The following is a 22,365-nucleotide window of genomic DNA, read 5'->3' on the forward strand; positions in this document are numbered from 1 at the left end:
CTCATTTTGATATGATTATTTCTCTTTTAATTTAAAATATTTTCTGATTTCCATTATGATTTGATTTTAACCCATGAATAATTTAAGACTGTGTTTTGGGTACCAAATATATGGGCTTTCATTTTATATTATACAATTATATTTATATTTATATTTTTATATTTACTGGCTTCTAATGTAATTACCTTGGAGTCATGCAGGTGGGCTGTAGAATACCGAATCTCTTAAATATGGTCAATTTCTTGTAAATATTCAAAATTTTCAAAATTCAACTTGTAAACAAAGATTATTGTGTTGTTAAAATTTGGTATAATCCTACCAATATTTTTTAATAACTATCAATTTTCGGTAGTATTATGTTAAAAATCTCTTATGATTGTAGATTTGTCAATTTGTCCTTGTAATTCCCTCAAGTTTTTTACCTTACATGTTTTGAGACTGTATTATCAGGGCCATACAAATTGTTACATCTTCATGATAGATTATTTATTTTCATTATTTACCTTCAATTCTTCATCCCTATAAATATTTTTGGTCTAAAATACTATTTTGAGTGATATTAACATTACTTACAAGTTTTGTCTTGTAAGTACCATAGACCTAGATTTTGTTTAGTTATCCATTCTTTAATCTGTCATTTAGTAAATGAGATTAATTTTTTATATTTATTATAAATACTGATATTTACATTTATTTCTGTCATCTTGCTTTGTATCTTCCCTTTAATGTTTCTCATTTCTTTTATTTCTCTTCCTGCTTTCTGTGATTTGATGATACATTATTTTGTATCTTATAAAAATCTACTCATTTGCAAGTTATGGGTTGTATATCTTTATTTGCACATATTCTCGAACATATCAAACACAAAGACTCCTTTTTACAACAAATATTTTATTACACTTGTGCTTTGCTAAAATTAAATTCATAGATAATATAATACCTTGATATGCATAATTTTAAAAAGTATAATGTTCTAACAATATTAATAGCATTAAAGAAAAGAAATTTACAATACAAAAAGTATCTCAGTATGAAAATCCTTGTAACAACTAACTTATACCTGTATATGCAGCCACTGAAAACATTGTGTTGATGATGCAAATATTGTGACCAGTGTTGCCACTGGTGATGTGAGTTTCCCAAATGACAAAACCCATGATAAAGTTCTGAACATAAAGTGTAATTGTTCCTCAATTTCCAAGGTAGTTGCATACCTGGAAAATTTGGTGTGTATTAAAACTATGGAAAAAGTATTTTGTGTTTATATGTAAAATAGGCTATAGGCATAAGTGGTTATTAGCATGTTTTCACCTATATGAATATCCAGCAGATTATTCAAAAGTCATGGTGGTATGAGGCAAATCTTTGTTGTACAAGACCATTCTTTGCATTGCAGGATATTGACATCCCTGACCCCTACCACTTAATTCTGGCAGTTGGCCCACAGATGTCCACCTCCTAACCCCATAGAATGGTTTCACTCCCCCCCCCACTGAGAATTCCTGATCTTCATGGATATTCAGAGAGACGTTCAAAAGATATGCAGAACATGGGATAATCCTTCCATGTTTAGCAGACATCTAGTATGACTAGTGCCTACCCATTAAATGCCAGTTGCATTCCCAATTTTTTCTGTTACAACCACAGACATCCTACAAATTTCCAAAATACCCTCTAAGGACATAAATTTTCTCCCATTGAGTTTTAATGAATGCCTGTATGTTTCTGATCTGCGTATTTATCCATAAAACTTTCTAACAACTCCTAAAAATATTTAGTATCTCTATCCTCCTGTTTTAGTTTCCTTGGCTGCTCAAAGCAAGTACCATGAAATGGGTTAGGTTAAACAATGGGAATTTTTAGCTCATGGCTTTCAGGCCAGGAAAATGTTCAAATCAAAGCATCATCAAGGTGATGCTTTCTCCCCAAAGACTGTGGCATTCTTAGGCTGGCTGCCAGTGATCCTTGATCCTTAGCTCCTCCATCACATGGCAATGCACACAGCAATCTCTCCCAGCCTCTTGGTTCTCTTCCAGTTCTGTTTAATTTCAACTTTTTGCTGATCCTTGTGGTTTTTTCTCTGGCTGTCTGAATTTCACTCCACTTATAAAGGACTCCAGTAATAGGATTAAGACCCATTCTGATTGAGGTGGGCCACACCTTAACTGAAGTAACCTCATCAAAAGGTTCTAATTACAATGGGTCCACACCTACAAGAATGGATTCAATTTAAGAACATGTTTTTCTAAGGTACATACATCTGCAAACCACTATACCTCCTCCAAAAGAAAGAAGTCAAATACTTGGTCATGTTTAATTACCTTCTGAAACATATTCTCCAAGTTGTCAGTCGTGGAACAGTGCTGTACAATAGAAATACAATGTGAGCCACATAGTAATTTAAAATTATTTAGAACTCACATTTTAAAAAGATAAACAGGTGAAATTAATTTTAACAATACTTTATTTAACACGTTTTATCTGCTAAGGATGGCAGAACAGAAAGAGCAGAACCTGGGATGCAGATGACATTGTGGTCATGTGTCAGTTTGGAGTGTCCATCTCCAGATTTTTTGATATTTGAGAAAATTTACACTGCTTTGTAGTTTCTAGCAGATAAAAGTATTCTTAACTGATGATTAACCAAAGGAAAACAATTCTGATGAGGTAAGAGAACAGCGATCTTACTTATGTGAGGGATTGAATTATGAAGATATTGTGGATGGGGAGTGTACCAGGTCAAAGAGGCAAGTGTGAATGAACAAGAAACCACAAGTGGAAGTAAAGTAAGTGGAAGAAACCAGGAAGAACACATGCTTCCTGTTGCTCCACATGCTCACTAGCATTTGGTGTTGTCAATGTTGTGGATTTTAGCCATTCTAATAGCTAAGCAGTAGTACATCATTGTTTTAATTTACAATTTCTTAATGACATATGATGTTTGTATTGGTTTAGAGCTGTTGTGTACCCCAGAAAAGATCATGTTCTTTTAATCCATTTCTGTGGGTGTAGACCTATTGTAGGTGGGAACTTCTGATTAGGTTATTTCAATTGAGATGTGACCCACCTCATTCAATGTGAGTCTAAATCCTCTTACTGGAGTCCTTTATAAGAGGATAAAAGAGATACAGAAGTTAACACAGAAGAAGCCTAGAGATGTTTAGCGAAAAGCCCCAGGGAAGCTAAAAGAGGACTCACAGAAAAGAGAAAGGAAGCCATTGAAACCAGAAGCTGAAAGCAACCCAGGAGAAGATGGACGAGCAGATGCCAGCCATGTGCCTTCCCATGTGACAAAAATGTCCCAGATGCCAGCAGTCTGACTTCAGAGTCCAGATATCATTCTGTTGAAGCCTTGAGTTAACATATTCATGGCTTAAGAACTGTAAATTGTAAGTTAATAAATCCCCACTGTAAAAGCCAGCCTATTTCTGCTATATTGCATTTCATCAGCTTTAGAAAACCAAAACAATGTCAATCTTCTTTTTCTCATATGTTTATTTACCATCTGTTTATCATCTTTGGTGAGATATCTTCTCTGAGCTTTCGCCCATTTTGTAATTGGGTTGTTTCCTATTGTTGAGTTTTAAAATTTTTTCTATATTTTGGATAAAAGTTCATTATCAGATAAGTGTTTTACAAATATTTTCTCCCAGTTTGTGACTTGTCTTTTCATTCTTTTAACAGTGTCTTTCACAGAGCATAAGTTTTTATTCCCTTATATTTCAATAATTTCAACCTTACAGGTCAGTTGTAAAAATGATACAAAACCCATACAGAAAAGTCCCCCGCATCCACCCATAGCCAGATGCACTAATTTAAACATTTTGCCATATCTGCTGTATCATTCTATCTATACATCTATCTATCTTTCTAGACAGAAGTTTTTAATTTTAATACAGTCCAACATATCAACTTTTCTTAATGATCGTGCTTTTGGTGTTGTACTAAAAAGTCATTGACAAACCCAGGATAATTCAAATTTTCTCTTATGTTATCATCTAGAAATCTATATTTCTGCATTTTCCATTTAGATCTATGATCCATTCTGAGTTAATGTTTTCAAAAGGTGAAAGATTTTCATCTGGATTGTTTGGTTTGTTTTTTGCTTATGGATGTCCTGTCCAGTTGTTCCAGCACCATTTGCTGAAAAGAATATCCTTTCTCCATTGAATTGCTGTTGCTCCTGTCTCTAAAATCAGTTGATTATATTTGTGTGGGTTTATTTCTGTTCCATTCGTCTTTTTGTCTCTTCCTTCACTGATATCACACTGTCTTGATCACTGTAGCTTTATAGTAAGTCTTGAAGCTGAGTACTGTCAGTTGTCCAAATTTGTTCATTTTCTTCAATATTGTGTTGGCTATTCTGAATCTTTTGCCTTTCCATATAAACTTTAGAATCAGTTTCTCAATATCCACAAAATAACTTAAATCTACAGATCAAGTTAGGAAGAATTGACAACTTAACAGTATTGTCTTCCTATCCATGAGCATGGGATATTTCTCGATTTATTTAGATATTCTTTTACTTCTTTCACCAGAATTTTGTAGTTTTCCTCATATGGATGTATGTATTTCCTTAGAATTATACCTAAATATTTCATTTTGAGAGGGGGGGTGCTCAGGAATGGTGGTGTTGCTTAGTTCAACTGTATCCTTACTGATTTTCTGCCTATTGGATCTGTCAATTACAGACAGAGGTGTGCTCAAGTCTCCAGCTATAATAGTGGATTTTTCTATTTCTCCTTTCAGTTGTATCAGTTTTTGCCTCACATATTTTGATACTATTATTAGGTGCATATACATTAAGGATTGTCATGTCTTCTTGGAGAATTGACCCCTTTATCACTATATAATACCCCACTTCATCCCTGATAATTTTTCTTGCACAGAAATATGCTTTGTCTGAAATTAATATAGATATTCCAACTTTCTTGTGAGTAGTGGTAGCATGGTATATTTTTTGCTACCACTTTGCTTTTAATCTTACCTGTGTCTTCATATTTAAAGTGGGTTTCTTGTAGGCAACATATAGTTGGGTATTGGTTTTTTTTATCCAAAGATGGGCTGTCTTGTAAGTGGTATATTTCCACCATTTACATTTAAAGTGATTATAGTTATAGTTGGATTAATATCTACCATATTTGTAACTGTTTTCTATTCCTTGCCTTTGTTCTTTGTTTGTATCTTGCACTCCTTTTCTGCCTTCTCTGGTTTCAATTAAGCATTTAATTTGATTCCATTTTCTCTCCTCTCAGCATATCAATTATACTTAATTTTTTCAAAAAATTCTTTTAGTGATTTCCCTAGAGTCGGCAATATAAATTTACAGCTAATCTATCGACTTTCAAATAACACTAAACCACTTCACAGATAGTACCGGAGCCTTACAACAGAGTATTTCCAATTTCTCTCCGATCCCCATATAGCATTCATTTCACATACCCATAAGCTATAATCCAATATACTGTTGCTATTATTATTTTGTACAAACTGTTATTTTTGTGAGATCAGTTAAGGGTGAGAAAAATAAAAGATTTTATTTTACCTTCATTTATTCCTTCTGAAATGCTGTTTCTTTCTTTAAGTAAATCCTGGTTTCTGACCTATATAATTTAACTTCTTTCTGAAGAGCGAAAGAAGCAGACCATGCGAGGCAGATCTACTGGCAACAGATTCCCAAATTTTTATCTGAGAGTCTTTATTTCTTCTTTACTTTTATAGGGTAATTTCACTGGGTACCGAATTCTAGGTTGGTGGTTTTTTTCCTTTCAATACTTTAAATATTTCACTCCACTGTCTTCTCGCTTGCATGGTTTCTGAAGAGAAGTTCTAGTGACTCTAATCCCTGTTCTTCAGTAGGTAAGGCGTCATGTCTCCTGTCCCTGCCCCTCGCCCCCACCCCTGGCTTCTTTCAAGAATTTCTCTTTGTCTTTGATTTTCTGCAGTTTGAATATGATATGCTTAGGCAGTAATTTTATGATATTATTTATCCAGCTTGGTGTTCTGTGTTTCCTGGATCTGTGGTTTGGTGTCTGTAATTGATTTTGGGGATATTTTCAGCCATTATAACTTCAAATATTTCTTCTGTTCCTTCTCTCTCTCCTCTCCTTCTGGTATTCCCATTATACACAACGTTACATTTTTGTAATTGTCAATTTTTGGATATTCTGTTCCAATGTTTTCACTCTTTTTTCTTTTTGCATTTCAGTTTTATAAGTTTTTATTGGCATATATCCAAGGTAGTGATGCCTTTGGTACTTTCTTCCCACATGCCATTTAGGCTCTGGTAAAACCCATGCTGGTTAGGCTCTGGTAAAATAGTTTCTTTGAGGGCAGTCTTTTGTTGAGGATAACAGACTTCCCTGGCCATATTTCTGGAAGCATGAGCAGAATTTTCTCCAGTCTTCAGAGTGAGAACCTGTCAGAGCTCTTGGATGTAAAATTCAGAAAAGCATGGGACTCCCCTAAAATTGCCCCCACCCCCACCCCCAGGTCTTTGCTCAAGCTATTTCACCCTGAGCCCCCAGCAATTTGTCAGTTACAGTTCAAGCACTTCTACCAGTATGGACTCCAGTGAAGAGTTTCAGTTCCTAGGTTGAGTCTGCACGCAAACTATGGGTCTCTTTATCCACTTCTCTCCTGTTTTCATGGCAGTGGTTTGCCTTGTAATCTCAATTCTTTGAGATCTCAATTTCTGTTTTGTTAGCAATGAAGAGACAAATTCCAAGGTCCCTAAATGCCAAACCAGAAACCAGAAATTGCTGCATCCTTTAAATTTGGAAATATCCCTGTTAATTATTCTTTGCTTTGAAATCTGTATGTGTCTAATACTAATGTCATGACATCTTCTTCTTATTGGTAATTTCCTTGTAAATTATTTTTAATTCATTTCTTTTAAAAATTTTACTATGAAAATTTCACACAAATAGTAAAGAAGAAAGAACATTGTACTGAACTCTATATACCTATAACCCTGCTTCAATATTTATCAACATTCTGCTATTGCTTTATCCATTCACCCCTCAGAAAAGTTTTTAAAGTTAATATTTTGCCTATAAATATTTTCATGTGACCCTCTAAACAATAAAGTCTTCTTTTTTATCATAACCACCTTACCAACAGAACTGATAGTAATTCTTGGTCATCTGGTAGAAATGTGTGGGCACTAATGAACTTTCACAGATTTTTCCTTAGACCAGGCTTTGAGAGAAGAAGGAGAAGCTGGGATAAGCCGAGATTAACACTTTTTCTGACCCTATTTTTTAGCTGGCCCTCAAAATGTGACTTGACTGGTATGAGGATACCCACAATGCCCACCCCTGAGCCTGGGTTCAGTTGCCTCAAAACACCTTCCCCACCTGCTGAAACTGAAGTGACAGTTTTCAGTATGGCACAGAATGTCCCACCACTGTCAGATAGGACTTTCTGGCTGAAGGAATATTTAAGCTGGGTTTTGAAGGACATAGGAATTGTGCCTTCACTACTCCTGTCACATCCAAAGAAAGGGGAGGAAGAGAGAAAATTTAGCTGCTCCAGAATTTCCTTCTAGGGCAGAGAATGGATTTTAAGGCTTCGTTTAAGTAGTAAGAAGACAGTCGTTACTGAGATTTTAATTTACAAGTAAATAACAGTAACAGAGTTTTCTTTAGGTACTTTTATTCACACGTTGATAAAAAATCAATTGGCCATATAAAAGACCACTATTGTTGTTGTTGTTCTTGTTGTTCTCGCTGCCGACGAATTTTAAGTGAGGTGGTTAGGGTGGACGCTAAAGATTAATGGGGATTCAAGCCTCCATTTCCCCACCACCAGCCTCCCATAAGGGGACACTTTGACTCCTGCCCACCCCAATAGCATCTTCCAGGAGAGGACTGTACTACACAGATGTCTCCCTTTTTTCCCGAGTGGTTTCTCCCATGAACGGTTGTACCATCCTTCCATAGGGGACTGTCTATTCTGAAATCCGCCCGTATGCTGGTTTGGAGCAGACTATACCATCCGACTCTCTCCACCCTCGAAGAAGTTTCTCCCAAAAGCGGACTGTAACCTCTTGTTCTTTCCCCTCCTCTCCCTCGGTGATTTTTCCTCTCTGGCTCCTCGGGTTCCCGGTTTCATCGGTGCTTTCTCCCAGGAAATTAGAGCTCTCCACCCCCTGCCGAGGGGCGATTTAGTTTTTTCTAAATAGTACATTTTTCTAAAAGCCACACGTGTGACAGTCCTACTGCCCCACTCTCTGAAATCCAGCGGGAGGCCGATTCCTCCGCTATACGGAATGGACACGCTTCAAAAATGACTTCCCTCGCGGATAAGCAACCCATGTACGCGGCCATGTTCCCTGCCCAACAGCGTCTCTTACAGAAATCAATCAAATCCCCTGACAAAACCTGTGCCACGTTGACTGTTGGCAAACGCGGCTAACTAGGAGATTCTGAGAATGCGACATTCCAACAACCCGTAAGGGGAGGTATTAGAGGACGGACCGGAAGCGGAAGTGGGCCTCGAAGGCTACTCCTTCTCCGCGATTTAAGGCTTAGAGGTCTAAGGTGATTTGGGTTTGTCGTAATTAGGTATTCTGTGAGATCAGTGTTGGGGGTTGTCCGTGGACTTGGTGGTCTCTGGGTTCCGTGATGGGAGAAGGGGGCCTGTGGCGTCACCGATGAGTGTTTGTGAGGTCAGTGATAAGGGTCTCTGCCGTCAGGGATGCAGTCTGCGGTCGGTGCGTCTGTGCGTCAGTGATGGGATCTGTGAGTGAGTGGGTCTGTGCAGATCAGTGATGAGGGAAGGTCGGCGGGGTCTGTGGCGAGGTTGTTTTGTAACTTGAGTTGAAAGTTTAGGTCATTAATTTTTACAACCTTTCTTTTATACAAATATCTGCAACCCTTGGTATGTAACATTTTCGAGCATGTTCAAATCTAAGTGTTCTTTTTTGTTTTTATTTCAACTATTTTTTTCTTTGACCCATGAGTTATTTAGAAGCGCATTCTCTGTTTCAAATAATGCCTCTGTGTAATGCTCATTTTTTGATGAGTTGAAAAATTGCTTTATGGCCTAGTTCATGGTCAGTTTTAATAAATGTCACATCTGTTACATGAAAAGGTGTGTTCTCTAATTGTATTGTTCTCTGTATTTACATACGTACATAAATATATTCTCACTGATTTTTTTCTGCTTGACTAATTATAGAAAAAGGTAAAACACACTGGAAAGATGATGTGCCCACTTGTTCTTGCCTTCTGTAATTTCTTCTTTATATATTTGAAGCTATATTATCAGGAACAGTTATGTATCTTTTTTAATAATATAACCAAATAATTCAGAAGAGCAATTCAAGCTCCCACCAACAGTGTATAAAAGAGCTCATTTTCCCAACTGTTTTCCGGCACTGGATATTATTCTTTTTCTGTTTTTACCATTCTGAGGGAAAATTGAATCTAATTGCTTTAATGCATTTTCCTGTTAACAAAGTTAACATCTTTTCATTTAATTGACATTTAAATCTCCTTTTCTGTGAATTTTCATATCCTTTGTCCAGTTTTTATTCTATTTTTTTTTTCCTTATTGATTGGTAGATTTGTTTTAACATTAATAGCCTATTGTCACATATTGTAAGTGTTTGTATTGTCACTTCAGTTTTTGAGATGTATTTTAACATGCAATTAGGAAATACCATCTAACCAGAAATCTTTTTATTATAGTTTCTGAGTTTTTAAAACATTGTTTTTATAATAAATTTTAATATCGATAGTACAAAAACCTCTTCAGTATTCATTTGTATCATTTTCTTGGCTATTCTTGCAAAATTATGCTTTGATGTGAACCATAAAATCATTTTACCAAGTGGGGAAAATTTGGGATTCTGATAGGAATTGCAATAGTGTAATATAGTAAATATTTAAGATAGATGGTTAAGCATTGGCAGGCAATAGCCCTGGTGTGAAAAGATGTTGACAGATCAGAACTGATCTGTGATCAGAGGCTCTGATAGATGTACTGGTTTTCAGGGCCAAGGTAGAACTGGGGAGTTTGAGTTTTAACTTCGAGTTCTTGTCAGAAGAGGGTGGGCTGTGTAGGTTATCCTTAATGTAGATTGAGTGGTGAGGAGTTCAGTGTTGGTAACCCACAGCCTGGGCTCTTTTAAGACAGTAGGAAACAGCAGAAACATTTTGGAACTCCAATGAAGAGAGCTCAGGAGTGGCAGAGCTGCTGAGAGTCTGTAGCTTAAGGCCTCACAGATGGAGTTGGAATCACTGACTTCTACTTAGTTGATGTGCCCTTGGACCAATTATTTACACCTTTAAGCCTCGGTTTCCTCTTTCTATAAAATGAGTGAAATAATTATAATAACACTTAGCTGACAGGATTTTTGTGAAAATTAAATGAAGTACTTGAAAAGCATCCTTGCACCTTGCATGGTAATTGCTATGTATTGTGTGCTTCTCCTGTGCCAGGAAGGTGGTAAGTACTTTACAAACATCATCTCATTTAATTTGCATTACTCTGTGAGGTATAGGCATTTTCATCCTCATTTTAAAAACTAAAATAGCTGAAAATTGGCAGAGCCACAATTTAAATGTTCAGTAATGTTATTCCGCATCTCATGGTTTTTCCCATATTTTTATCATGACTAATACCAAGGGCAACTTTTTTTAAACTTCATATTCTCTACAGCACTGGTTCTCAAGTGTGGTCTCTGGACCAGCAGCATCAAGATCACCTGAGGACTAGTTAAAAATGCAAATTCTTGGGCCCTACCTCAGACCTACCGAATCAGATACTGTGGGGGTGAGGCCTGAGAATTTGTAACTGTGTTTTAACAAGCCCACCAGGTGATTTGAATGCACACTCAAGTTTGCACCACAAGTCTGTGGTTTCTAACTCAGGGACACACACCTTGGTGTCCCCAGTAGATGTCTGTGTGGTGAATGTTGAATGACTGACCATGTGGACATTGTCTTTCCAGTTTTCTTGGTGTCTCTGGGGAGCCTATGGACCAGATCTTCCTCCCATTTCCAGCCCACCTCTCCCCAGCAACCCCGGTGGAGTTCACAGATATCCACCAAGTTTCAGGCTCCTGAGAGAAACAAGGTTTGAGGCCCAGCATGGACATGTCAGATAATTGGACCACACCCCAGAAATCCCTGGCACTGACTCCAGAGAAAATTCGCAGCTTATGTGAGGTGAGGAGGAGGCATCCCCAGAGGTGAGAATTCATCCTGGAAAGAGATACCTCTGAACTGTCACCAGAACTTGAGGGCAGAAGCAGATGAGCCACAGGAAGCAACCAGACTCCAGACCTGCTCCCCCTGAAATAAATCTTGATCGCCCTACCAAGAGTGAGAAATATGTGACCAATGTCTCCACATCTAAAATCCAGCTGTTAGCAGTGGAGAGGAGGGGTGTCAAGGAAAATGTGATTTTTTTTTTAATTCTCACATTATATTAATCTTTCGGCTAAGAATAGAATTATTAGTTAGAAATTACTTTTGTGAAGGATTTTAAAAGTATTTCTTCCTGTATGCTTTCCTACCAACAAACATTTTCTCTTCTGCTTCTTCCTGAAATTTGTTTTTCAGAATCACCCCCCAACCCCTACTATTTTCTATTTCTTTGCTGCTCTCTGTTCTGGGAAATTTTGTCAACTTTATATTCCAGTCCTTCTATTCAGTCTCTCATTATTGCTATCAACATTTTAATTCAAAGTTTTAATTTTCAAAACCTCTGGTTTGTTTTCTAAATATTCCTTTTTTATTAGCACCCCATACTTACTTCATAAATCTAATGTGACTTCTTATCTCTCTGAAAATATTATAATCATTTTCCTTAATTTTTTGAATATGTAGTACATACATTTGGTTGAAAAAATTTTTAAATACAAATAACAATACAGTGAGAAGTATTATAGTGAAAGAAATGCAGGGCAGGGAACATACTGTGGTGTGCTCACTTCTGTCCCCCATTTGATTTGCCCTTATCTTTCCAATACAGATGACCAGTTTTCTTAGTTTTCTTTGATTTCTTAGTCTCTTTATGCATGTAAAAACAACTAAGACATTTTTTTTTCCATTTCACAAGAAGTGGCATACCGGATGCCCTTAAAAAATTTTTTTAATAATATTTTATTGAGATATATTCACATACCATACAATCATCCAAAGTGTACAATCAGTTGTTCACAATATCATCATATAGTGTGTATTTATCACCACAGTCAATTTTTGAAAATTTTCATTACTCCAAAAAAAAAATAATAATAAAAATAAAAGTAAAAACGAATACCCAGAATATCCCATACTCTTCCTCTCTCCCCCACATTATTCATTTACTTTTTGTCCCCATTTTTCTACTCGTCTGTCTATACACTGGATAAAGGGAGTGTGAGCCACAAGGTTTTCACAATCACACAGCCACACCATATAAGCTATATAGTTATACGATCGTCTTCAAGAATCAAAGCTACTGGATTGTAGTGCAGCAGTTTCAGATATTTTCTTCTACCTATTCTAATATGCTAAAAATTAAAAGGGATTTTTATGTAATAAATAAGAGTAACCTCCAGAATGACTTCTCAACACCATTTGAAATCTCTCAGCCACTGAAACTTTATTTTGTTTCATTTCCCTTCCCCCTTTTGGTCCAGAAGGCTTACTCATTCCTACAATGCTGGGTCCAGGCTCATCCCCGGGAGTCATGTCCCATGTTGCCTGGGAGATTTATACCCCTGGGAGTCATGTCCCATGTAGGGAGGAAGGCAGCAAGTCTACCTGCCAAGTTGGCTTAATGACAGAAGCCACGTATTAGCCAGAATAAAGGGATATTTGGTCACTTTTTGTGGTTTGAACAATGTACTTATTTTTGTCTGCTCAGACATGATTATGGAGTGATGTTGGTTTTGTCTTGTACCATGATAGACAGTTGTTACCTGATGTTGGTGTTCTATGAGATTGTTTCTGTTTAATAGGACAACAACGTGGTCTAGCTTATCCTGCCAGGCCAGCTCTTAGTAACACTGAGGCCTAACTTATGGTGCCAGGCCAACTCTCAGCTGTCAGGGGCTGCTCCTTTCATCATGTGAAAATAAAGGAATGGAAAAAAGTTTGACATAGAGACAAAAACCAAACGAAAGCTAGGTCTGCAGTTTTAGGGAATGATCAAAAGCAACTTAACATGAAAAACATCTAAAGGAATGCAGAGGGATGGTTCAAACTTGTATGTATAAGGAGAATAATATAGTAAGAATTATAAAAATTGTCAAAATTTAACTAATTAAATATCTTTGAATGAGCAAAAGTCATGAAACACATCATTAGGCATTTTATGACACTACTCAAAAACTTACTAATCTAATCAAAGCAGACAAAAAATACACCTTTGCTATAATGTGGATTCTATTCTCTGACCAAAAGCATTACATAAAATCTAAAAAGGTAAAAGACTAGCAAAAAGAAATCCCCATATCTGGAAATCTTAAATTTTTCCCCTATATAAGTATGCATTAAAGAGAAAATAATAAAGGATCTTCTTACAAAAATCCTTAGAATCAAATTTCAATAAATAAAGTACTACATTTTAAAGTTTGTATGGTAAATCCAAACTGTAGGTAGCAGGGAAAAAAAGGTTCTAAATGCCCTTTTAGGGAATCATGGATGCTTGAATAAAAAGCATCTATGATATGAGTTATGATTTCAACTGAAGATGTTAGAAAAAGAACAACTCAATAAATATAAAATAACAATAAGGACTAAAAAAGATTAGGGAAGAAATCAATCATATAGAGAACAAAAATAATTGAGGGAGATCTTTGACAGAACTGCAAATTTCCTCTATGTGGTGATAATCAAGAAAAAGGAGTAATGATACACATAATCAAAGTATGTTATAAACAGGAGAAACAGCTACAGCTATAGCTAAGATTAAAACAATCATGAATATTATGTAAATCATACACAAAAAATTTGAAAACCTAAACAAAAGATAAAATTTTATAAAAAATAAGTGCCAGGAATACACAACTATGTGATGATACTGAGAAGTTAGAAAAACTGATATGATCATCCAAAGTATACAAAATATTGAGTGTATACTTTGGATGGATTATATGGTGTGTGAATATCTCAATAAAATTGCTTTAAAAAAATAGCCATACTAAACTTTGACAGTGTTCTACAATACTAAAATAAACTACAAAGTCAAACAGGCAAACAAACAACAAAACCAGACTGATTTCAACAAATTGGTATTTCCAAAAGTAAAGTCTATTGAGAACAAATAATATACATGTACAACAAATTATAAGGAATGATAATATGGAAAAAAATGTAATTTCCATTTATGTATAAACAGAGAAGAATAACATTTTAAGAGTGTATGTTTCAGTAAAAAAGTTAAGGTACATTTTCCTTTAAGAAGAAAAAATAAATAAATGCCAAAATTGGCAAAAGCAAATGGTCCAAAAGTCCTTGAGGAAATTAAAATGTTAATGAGACACTTCTGCACAGTCACAAATGGTGGAAAAAGCCATATAGTTTCAGGTAATAAATAATATCTAAAATTATTCCCAACCTTGGTTTTGGGTGCTTCTTTTATTTGGTTTACAGTGTTTACCTTGATGCCCAGACCCATCAAGGACAGTAAAAGAACTGGAAATTATGAACATAGATTCTGAAATCTAATTAATATATTAGCTAAATGCATCCAAGAGTAGATGAAAACAGTTGTCAAATAGTTTATTCTAGGAAAACATGATGTACATGATTCTTATTCAGCAGCCTCCTCCAGAGTCAAAGAAGTCAAAACTAATAGCAAAATATCTAGAAAAACATAATTAAAATATTGTATATCAGAAGCTATGATATATAGAAAAACAGTGCTCAAAAATAATTCTGAGGTTTAACTTAACTCCATGCAAATAAATTTTAAAATCCAGATAAATGGATGAATTTCTAGGAACATACTAAATTTCCCCCAAAATTTTTAATTGCCATTTACCACATTTTCATTTCTAGTTGTTAAGATTTTCATTTTAAAAATTCTATTCATAATAAAACTGGGATAGCAGAGTTAAGGGTATTTGTCTGCATTGATCCTGTTTTTTGGAATATGATTAATATTTGGACAAATTTTACATTTACTATTTCTGAGTGTTCCATAGGTACTTGAAATGTTTCCAGATACAGAATTTGATAGATAAAAATAAGATATATCTTATATAGTTATGAGATTTCTAAAGTGTTGCTCATTTTTTCCACTTTGTCTCATGTAACCTGAGAGATTATTTAAAGTCTTCTTTCACGAATACATTCCTACCTATTTTCCTGTAATTTCTGTTTATAAATGTCAGTGCTATGGTTTGGTACAGTGATAGTCATAACATCTGAAATTCATTTTGGATTGAGACCTTGTCTTGTTTGATATTTTTTTCCCCCAGAATTCAGCTCTGTCTGGTATTAAGATGGAGACCCTTGCTTCCTTTCTGTTGGCATTTCCACATATGCCTCTGCTCATCCTTTTACTGACATCCTTTGGAGTAATTGTGTATTTCTTCTGTATGGCAGTGGAAAGATGCATTTTATGTTATGCTGCTTCTTTGGATGCTTTTTTTTTTTTTTTTCCTTTGTTCCTTCTGGTAAACATTTGGAAGGTTTGTGCTCTATTTTGTTTGGTTCTTTTAGTATCATTTTATAATATTAACTTTATGAACTGAATCTTCTAATCCTTTAATATCTATTACATTTGCACTGTGAATAATGGTGAAAGTCCTAAACTGCCATCTCAAGGATTCTTTTATTTGTTGGATCTTTTTACTGAACTTGATTTTTCTTTTTTTCTATTATCCTTTAAATGTCCTTATTTTCATTTCATGTTGCTTACTTGTCTTAATCTACTCTTTGCCTTCTTTTTTGTTTTGGCACGGTCTTTTCATTGCTTTTCAGGAAACCACTTCTGAGTTGCCTTTTTTTTTTAATTTTTCCCCACTTCTTTACTGAGGTCTGTCAATTATTGTTCACAAATCAAAATAACTATTTCCTTACCCCATCTGTTTGTCCATTATTTCTTCTTTGACCACTTATATCCCTTTTTATTTTAAGGAGTTGATTGCTTTAATGAGTTCCTTCATTTCCTGGTAGATTTGTTTTCTTCCATTGTGTAGCAATATATTTCTTGTGTGTGTTTTCTTAATCTCCTTTTATTCTTTCATACTTTTTGCTTATTGTGTCTTTATACATCATATTATTATCTTTGAGTGGGAGATTTCTCCCTGGATAAACTGTGGAAGCTCATTTGGTGAGGAGTCAAAGCTGTGTTCCAGGCTAATGTGACATCTTCCTGATTCCCCATTAAATTTGATGACGTGGAGTTTTGGTTGGGGGAAGAGGTGTCAGAATGTGGAGGGTGTGAACATACAAGTATCTGAAAGAGAAAAATTAGAGCACTTGTGTTCTTTTCAAGTATTTAGGGAACATTTTTTTAAATGACAATGTTGCAAGCCTCCAAAACAGAATCAATACATCACAAAGAAGCAGACTACAATCTCTGAACACAAATAAATGGAGAAACCTAAAAGCTAGCTTTCAGTCATCATCATTTCAGAAATTAAAAAACACAAGTATCTTTTTTTTTTCAGCTACTGTTTTTTTTTATTTTTTTTTTATTTTTTATTTTTTTTTTAATCTTCATTTTATTGAGATATATTCACATACCACGCAGTCATACAAAACAAATCGTACTTTCGATTGTTTACAGTACCATTACATAGTGGTACATTCATCACCCAAATCAATCCCTGACACCTTCATTAGCACACACACAAAAATAACAAGAATAATAATTAGAGTGAAAAAGAGCAATTGAAGTAAAAAAGAACACTGGGTACCTTTGTCTGTTTGTTTCCTTCCCCTATTTTTCTACTCATCCATCCATAAACTAGACAAAGTGGAGTGTGGTCCTTATGGCTTTCCCAATTCCATTGTCACCCCTCATAAGCTACATTTTTATACAACTGTCTTCGAGATTCATGGGTTCTGGGTTGTAGTTTGATAGTTTCAGGTATCCACCACCAGCTACCCCAATTCTTTAGAACCTAAAAAGGGTTGTCTAAAGTGTGCATAAGAGTGCCCACCAGAGTGACCTCTCGGCTCCTTTTGGATTCTCTCTGCCACTGAGGCTTATTTCATTTCCTTTCACATCCCCCTTTTGGTCAAGAAGATGTTCTCCGTCCCACGATGCCAGGTCTACATTCCTCCCCGGGAGTCATATTCCACGTTGCCAGGGAGATTCACTCCCCTGGGTGTCTGATCCCACGTAGGGGGGAGGGCAGTGATTTCACCTTTCAAGTTGGCTTAGCTAGAGAGACAGGGCCACATTTGTCTTTCCTGCACCCTGATTGTCTCACCTGAATTCAGTGACCTGCTCTGTACCTAAGACTCCTGAATCTTCATCGCTACCTGTCTTAGTTTGCTAATGCTGCAGAATGCAAAACACCAGAGATGGATTGGCTTTTATAAAACGGGGATTTATTTCGCTACACAGTTACAGTCTTAAGGCCACAAAGCGTCCAAGGCAACACATCAGCAATCGGGTACCCTCACCGGAGGATGGCCAATGGCCTCCGGAAAACCTCTGTTAGCTAGGAAGGCAGCTGGCATCTGCTCCAAAGCTCCGGCCTCAAAACGGCTTTCTCCCAGGACGTTCCTCTCTAGCAAGCTTGCTCCTCTTCAAAACATCACTCCCAGCTGCACTCTCTCTCTTCCCCCCAAGTCAGCTCATTTATATAGCTCCACTGATCAAGGCCCACCCCGAATGGGCGGGGCCATGCCTCCATGGGAACATCTCATCAGAATTATCTCCCACAGCTGGGTGGGGCACACTCCAAGCAAATCCAACCAGCACCAAAACGTCTGCCCCACACAAGACCACAAAGATAATGGCATTTGGGGGACACAACACATCCAAACTGGCACATTCCACCCCCTGGAACCCAAAATGACATTATCTTTCCAAATACAAAACACATTCATTTCATCACAATATCACAAAAACTTAAATCATTTCAGTAACAAAAGTTAAGTACAAAATCCCATCAAAATCAGTTTAGGCTTGGTCAGTTCTAAGGCATAATTCCCCTCTAGCTGTGGATCTGTGAACCTAGAACAAGTTATGTGCTTCCAATATACAAAGGAGAGACATTCATAGGATAAACATTTCCATTGCCATAAGGAGAAACAGTAAGGAAAACAGGGTTAACAGGAGCAAAACAGTTCCTAAAACCCACAGGACAAAGTCCATTAGATTTCAAAGTCCGAGAGTCATTTACAGAACGACGTTGCATCCTTGGGGCTTGAGAGAGCGGGAGCCTAACCCTTCCCAAGGGCCTTTTTGGCAGCTGTTTCCTCTCCAAATGCTTGGGTGAGTGCTCCAACATTTCCACACATTGGGGAGACCACCTTCTCGGCTCCACCCTCCTCAAACCTCGGGGCAGCTCCCGGATTCCCTTCCATCTCCGGGGCACATGCTCAACCCCTTCAGAACAGCGTGGTGGCAGCCAGGCTCTCCCCAATTCCCTGGAAATGTGCTCCACCCTCTTTGGGACCTGAGGTGGCAAAACTCTTCCAGAGCATCGAGGCGGAAAGCCCGCCCTCGACCTCCAGGGCAAACTCACCCTTTCCATGCATGTGGGCTGCTCTGCTCTCCCAGCCCGAGACCTCCTGACGCCAGACCTCAACCTCCATGGCTCTGTCTTTGAAGAGATTTTTCCTTTAATTTTTTCCTTGTCTGTCTCCTCCAGTCCAGACCGGCAATGGCTCTGTCTATAAAGCTCTCTCAAAAATTCTGTTGGCTTTGCATGAAGCACACAGGGGTCAAAGCCATCAGACAATAGGATTTTCCACAAATCCTTTCTGCTTAACTCCTTTTCCAATCTTGGCTTGTACTGAAATGGCGGGTGGGTTCCATGTTTGGTTCCATCCTCACGTTGGGCTGTAGCTTCTAGGATTCCACCCCCTGGAAGCCTGTAATTTTCCAAGCCATCAGTTTCTGGTTTCTTTGAACCCAAGAGTTCAGTTCTAAGTTTATCTCTCTCTGCTCGCATTTTACTATAAGCTGCAAGGAGAAGCCAGGATATGTCCTCCACACGTAGTCTGGAGATCTCCTCAGCTAAGTATTCCAGGTTGTTGCTTCCAGATTCTTCCTTCCATCTGACACCAGGACTCAATTTTGCCAAATTCTCTGCCACTTTAAAACAAGGATCGCCTTTCTTCCAGTTTACAACACATTCATCATTTCTGTTCAAGTCCTCATCAGAAGTATCTTTAGAGTCCATATTTCCACAAACAGTCTCTTTAAAGCAGTTTTGGCCTTTTCTGTCAAGCTCCTCACAACTCTTCCAGAAATTCCCCCTTATCCATTTGAAAAGCCGTTCCAACATGTTTGGTATTTGCAAACACAGCAGCAAAAGCACCCCACTTCTCTGGTACCAAAATCTGTCTTAGTTTGCTAATGCTGCAGAATGCAAAACACCAGAGATGGATTGGCTTTTATAAAACGGGGATTTATTTCGCTACACAGTTACAGTCTTAAGGCCACAAAGCGTCCAAGGCAACACATCAGCAATCGGGTACCCTCACCGGAGGATGGCCAATGGCCTCCGGAAAACCTCTGTTAGCTAGGAAGGCAGCTGGCATCTGCTCCAAAGCTCCGGCCTCAAAACGGCTTTCTCCCAGGACGTTCCTCTCTAGCAAGCTTGCTCCTCTTCAAAACATCACTCCCAGCTGCACTCTCTCTCTTCCCCCCAAGTCAGCTCATTTATATAGCTCCACTGATCAAGGCCCACCCCGAATGGGCGGGGCCATGCCGCCATGGGAACATCTCATCAGAATTATCTCCCACAGCTGGGTGGGGCACACTCCAAGCAAATCCAACCAGCACCAAAACGTCTGCCCCACACAAGACCACAAAGATAATGGCATTTGGGGGACACAACACATCCAAACTGGCACACTACCCAAGCTCTTTATCCACCTGCCTAGTGGAGATCCTTATGTTCTGTCACCTAAATTTCAGGATGTACAAAATTTAAAACATTATTTATTGTCTCGTTGCACCAACCTCTTCCTCTAGTCCTTAAATCCATCTGTGGCACCAGAACCTATACAATTGTACAAAACCGATAACTGAGACTTACTTCCAAGTCTCTTTCATAACTTCACGATCAATATCCATTCTGCCTCCTTGATATACAGTAACATTCCCTACTACATCCCTGTTCTTGCTGCAGCCTTAGTTTAGAATTCATGTTCTCTTACGTGAATTGTGCGATGGGTCTCCTGAAGGTCTTCATTCTTGTCCATTCCAAAATATTCTCTATGTTTTAAGAATTATCTTTTTAAAACATAATATTTAAATTTTTGACTTTTCGTTTTGAAATATCTATAAGTTCACAGGGAGCTGGAAAAAAATGGTACAGAAAGATCCCCACTTGTCCTCCTAACCTTTCACCCAGTTTCTCCTAGTGGCAACATATTGTATAACTAATTATCAAAACCAGGAAATTGGTATTGTTACAATCCACAGATTTGATTCAGATTTCACCAATATTACATTCATTCGTGTGTGTGTGTGTGTGTGTGTATTCTATGCAATTTTATCACATGTGTAGGCTCATATAACTACCACAGTCAAAATACAGAACTGTGTTATCACTATAGAGATTTCTCCTACTACCCTTTTATAACTATACTCAGCTCACTCCCCTCCCCATCAATCCTTACTCCCTAACCCCTGCCAACCACTAATCTGTTCTCCCTCTCTAAAATTTTGTCATTTTAAAAATGTTATATGAATGAAATCATACAATATGTAACCTTTTAAGATTGAATTTTTTTCACTGAACATAGTTCACCATAGATACATCTAAGAGGTTGCTTGTATAGTTTGTTCCTTTTTATTGCTGGGTAGTATTCCATGATATGGATATACTACAATTTGTTTAACCATTCACTTATTAAATAATATTTGGGTTGTTTCCAGTTTTGGGCTATTAGGAACAAACCTGCTGTGAACATTCATGTACACGTTTGTGTATGAATGTAAGTTTTCATTTCTCTGAGATAAATCCCCAAAGTATAATTGCTGGGTCAATGGTAAGTGCATATTTGGTTTTATAAGAAACATCCAAACTATTTCCCAGAATGACTGTTCCCATTTTACATTCCCACTAGCGAAGTATAAGGGATCCAGTTTTCTGCATACTCATCAGCATTTACTTTTGCCCTTTTTATTCCAGCTGTTCTAATAGTGGTTTTAATTTGCAATTCCCTAATGGCTCATGCTGTTTTACATTTTTTCATGTGCTTATTTGCCGTTTCTACATCCTATTCTCTGTTCCTGTTTTTTTATGGATTTTTAAATTGGATTTTTATTTACTGATAAATTTTGCAAGTACTTTATGTATTCTAGATACAAGCATTTTGTTAGATATGTAGCTTTCAGAAATTTTTTCAGACTCAATAGCTTGTCTCATCCTCTTAACACAAAAATTTTTAATTTTTTCTTTCATTTTTTGATACCAAGTCTAAGAACTATTCGCCTAGCCCTAGGTCCCTATGTTTTTTCCTTCTAAAAGTTGAATAGTTTTACATTTACATTTAAGTCTGTGAACCATTTTGAGTTTTTACAAAAGATGTGAGGTTTATGTCTTTTTTTTTGCTTACGGATGCCCAGTTGCTCTAGCACCATTTGTTAAAAAGACTGTCCTGCCTCTCTTTAATTGTTTTTGCAACTTTTGTCAAAAATCAGTTGTGAATATTTGTGTGGTTTTATTTCTGTTCCATTGATCTGTGTGTCTGTCCGTCTGTGAATACCACATTGTTTTCATTATTGTGACTAGATAGTAAAACCTGAAATTTGGGCAGAGTAATTCCTCCCACTTTATTCTTTTTCAAAATTGTTTTTGCTATTATAAGTCTTTTGCCTTTTCATATACATTTTAGAATATGCTTGGTTATATCTACAAAAAAACCATGCAGTGATTTTCAAGTGACATCCTTACCATATTGAGTCTTCCAGGCTATGAATGGAGTATGTCTCTCCATTTATTTAGATCCTCTTTGATTTCTTTGATTAGCATACAGATTTACTACATGTTTTATAAGGTATACACCTAAGTATTTCGTATTCTTTGGAGCAACTATAAATGGTAATATTACCAGATGAAAGCAGTGGGTTCCCTGCCCAATGTGCGTAACATCCAATCCATGACACCAAGGTTTCAAAGACTTTATTGCTAGGCGTGAAGCAGATCAGATAGCTTATCAGCCTAAAAATCTATCTCCCAGAACTGCAGTAACTCTGATGGTTTTATGGTATCAAAAG

General features: G+C 36.9%; 2 protein-coding genes across 9 annotated transcripts in view; one reads left to right on the forward strand and one right to left on the reverse strand.

Annotated features, from left to right (window-relative positions):
* LOC119521684 (zinc finger protein 383) overlaps window positions 1-22,365 on the reverse strand; it is a 129,541-nt gene that overhangs the window by 63,859 nt on the left and 43,317 nt on the right. The window lies entirely within an intron of this gene.
* Window positions 1-22,365, forward strand: part of ZNF585B (zinc finger protein 585B) — a 90,860-nt gene that overhangs the window by 40,910 nt on the left and 27,585 nt on the right. The window contains exon 4 of one of the 8 annotated variants that reach the window (XR_005214395.1): window positions 10,961-12,413. The exons of 6 other annotated variants lie outside the window; for them this stretch is intronic. The gene's annotated coding sequence lies outside the window, so the exon portion shown is untranslated. Of the gene's footprint in view, window positions 1-8,248; window positions 8,544-10,960; window positions 12,414-22,365 lie in introns of those variants that run through there. One more of the 8 variants, XM_037820190.1, reaches the window with a different exon arrangement.

Source organism: Choloepus didactylus, chromosome 27 (assembly GCF_015220235.1).
Source record: "Choloepus didactylus isolate mChoDid1 chromosome 27, mChoDid1.pri, whole genome shotgun sequence".
NCBI classification, from domain to species: domain Eukaryota; kingdom Metazoa; phylum Chordata; class Mammalia; order Pilosa; family Megalonychidae; genus Choloepus; species Choloepus didactylus.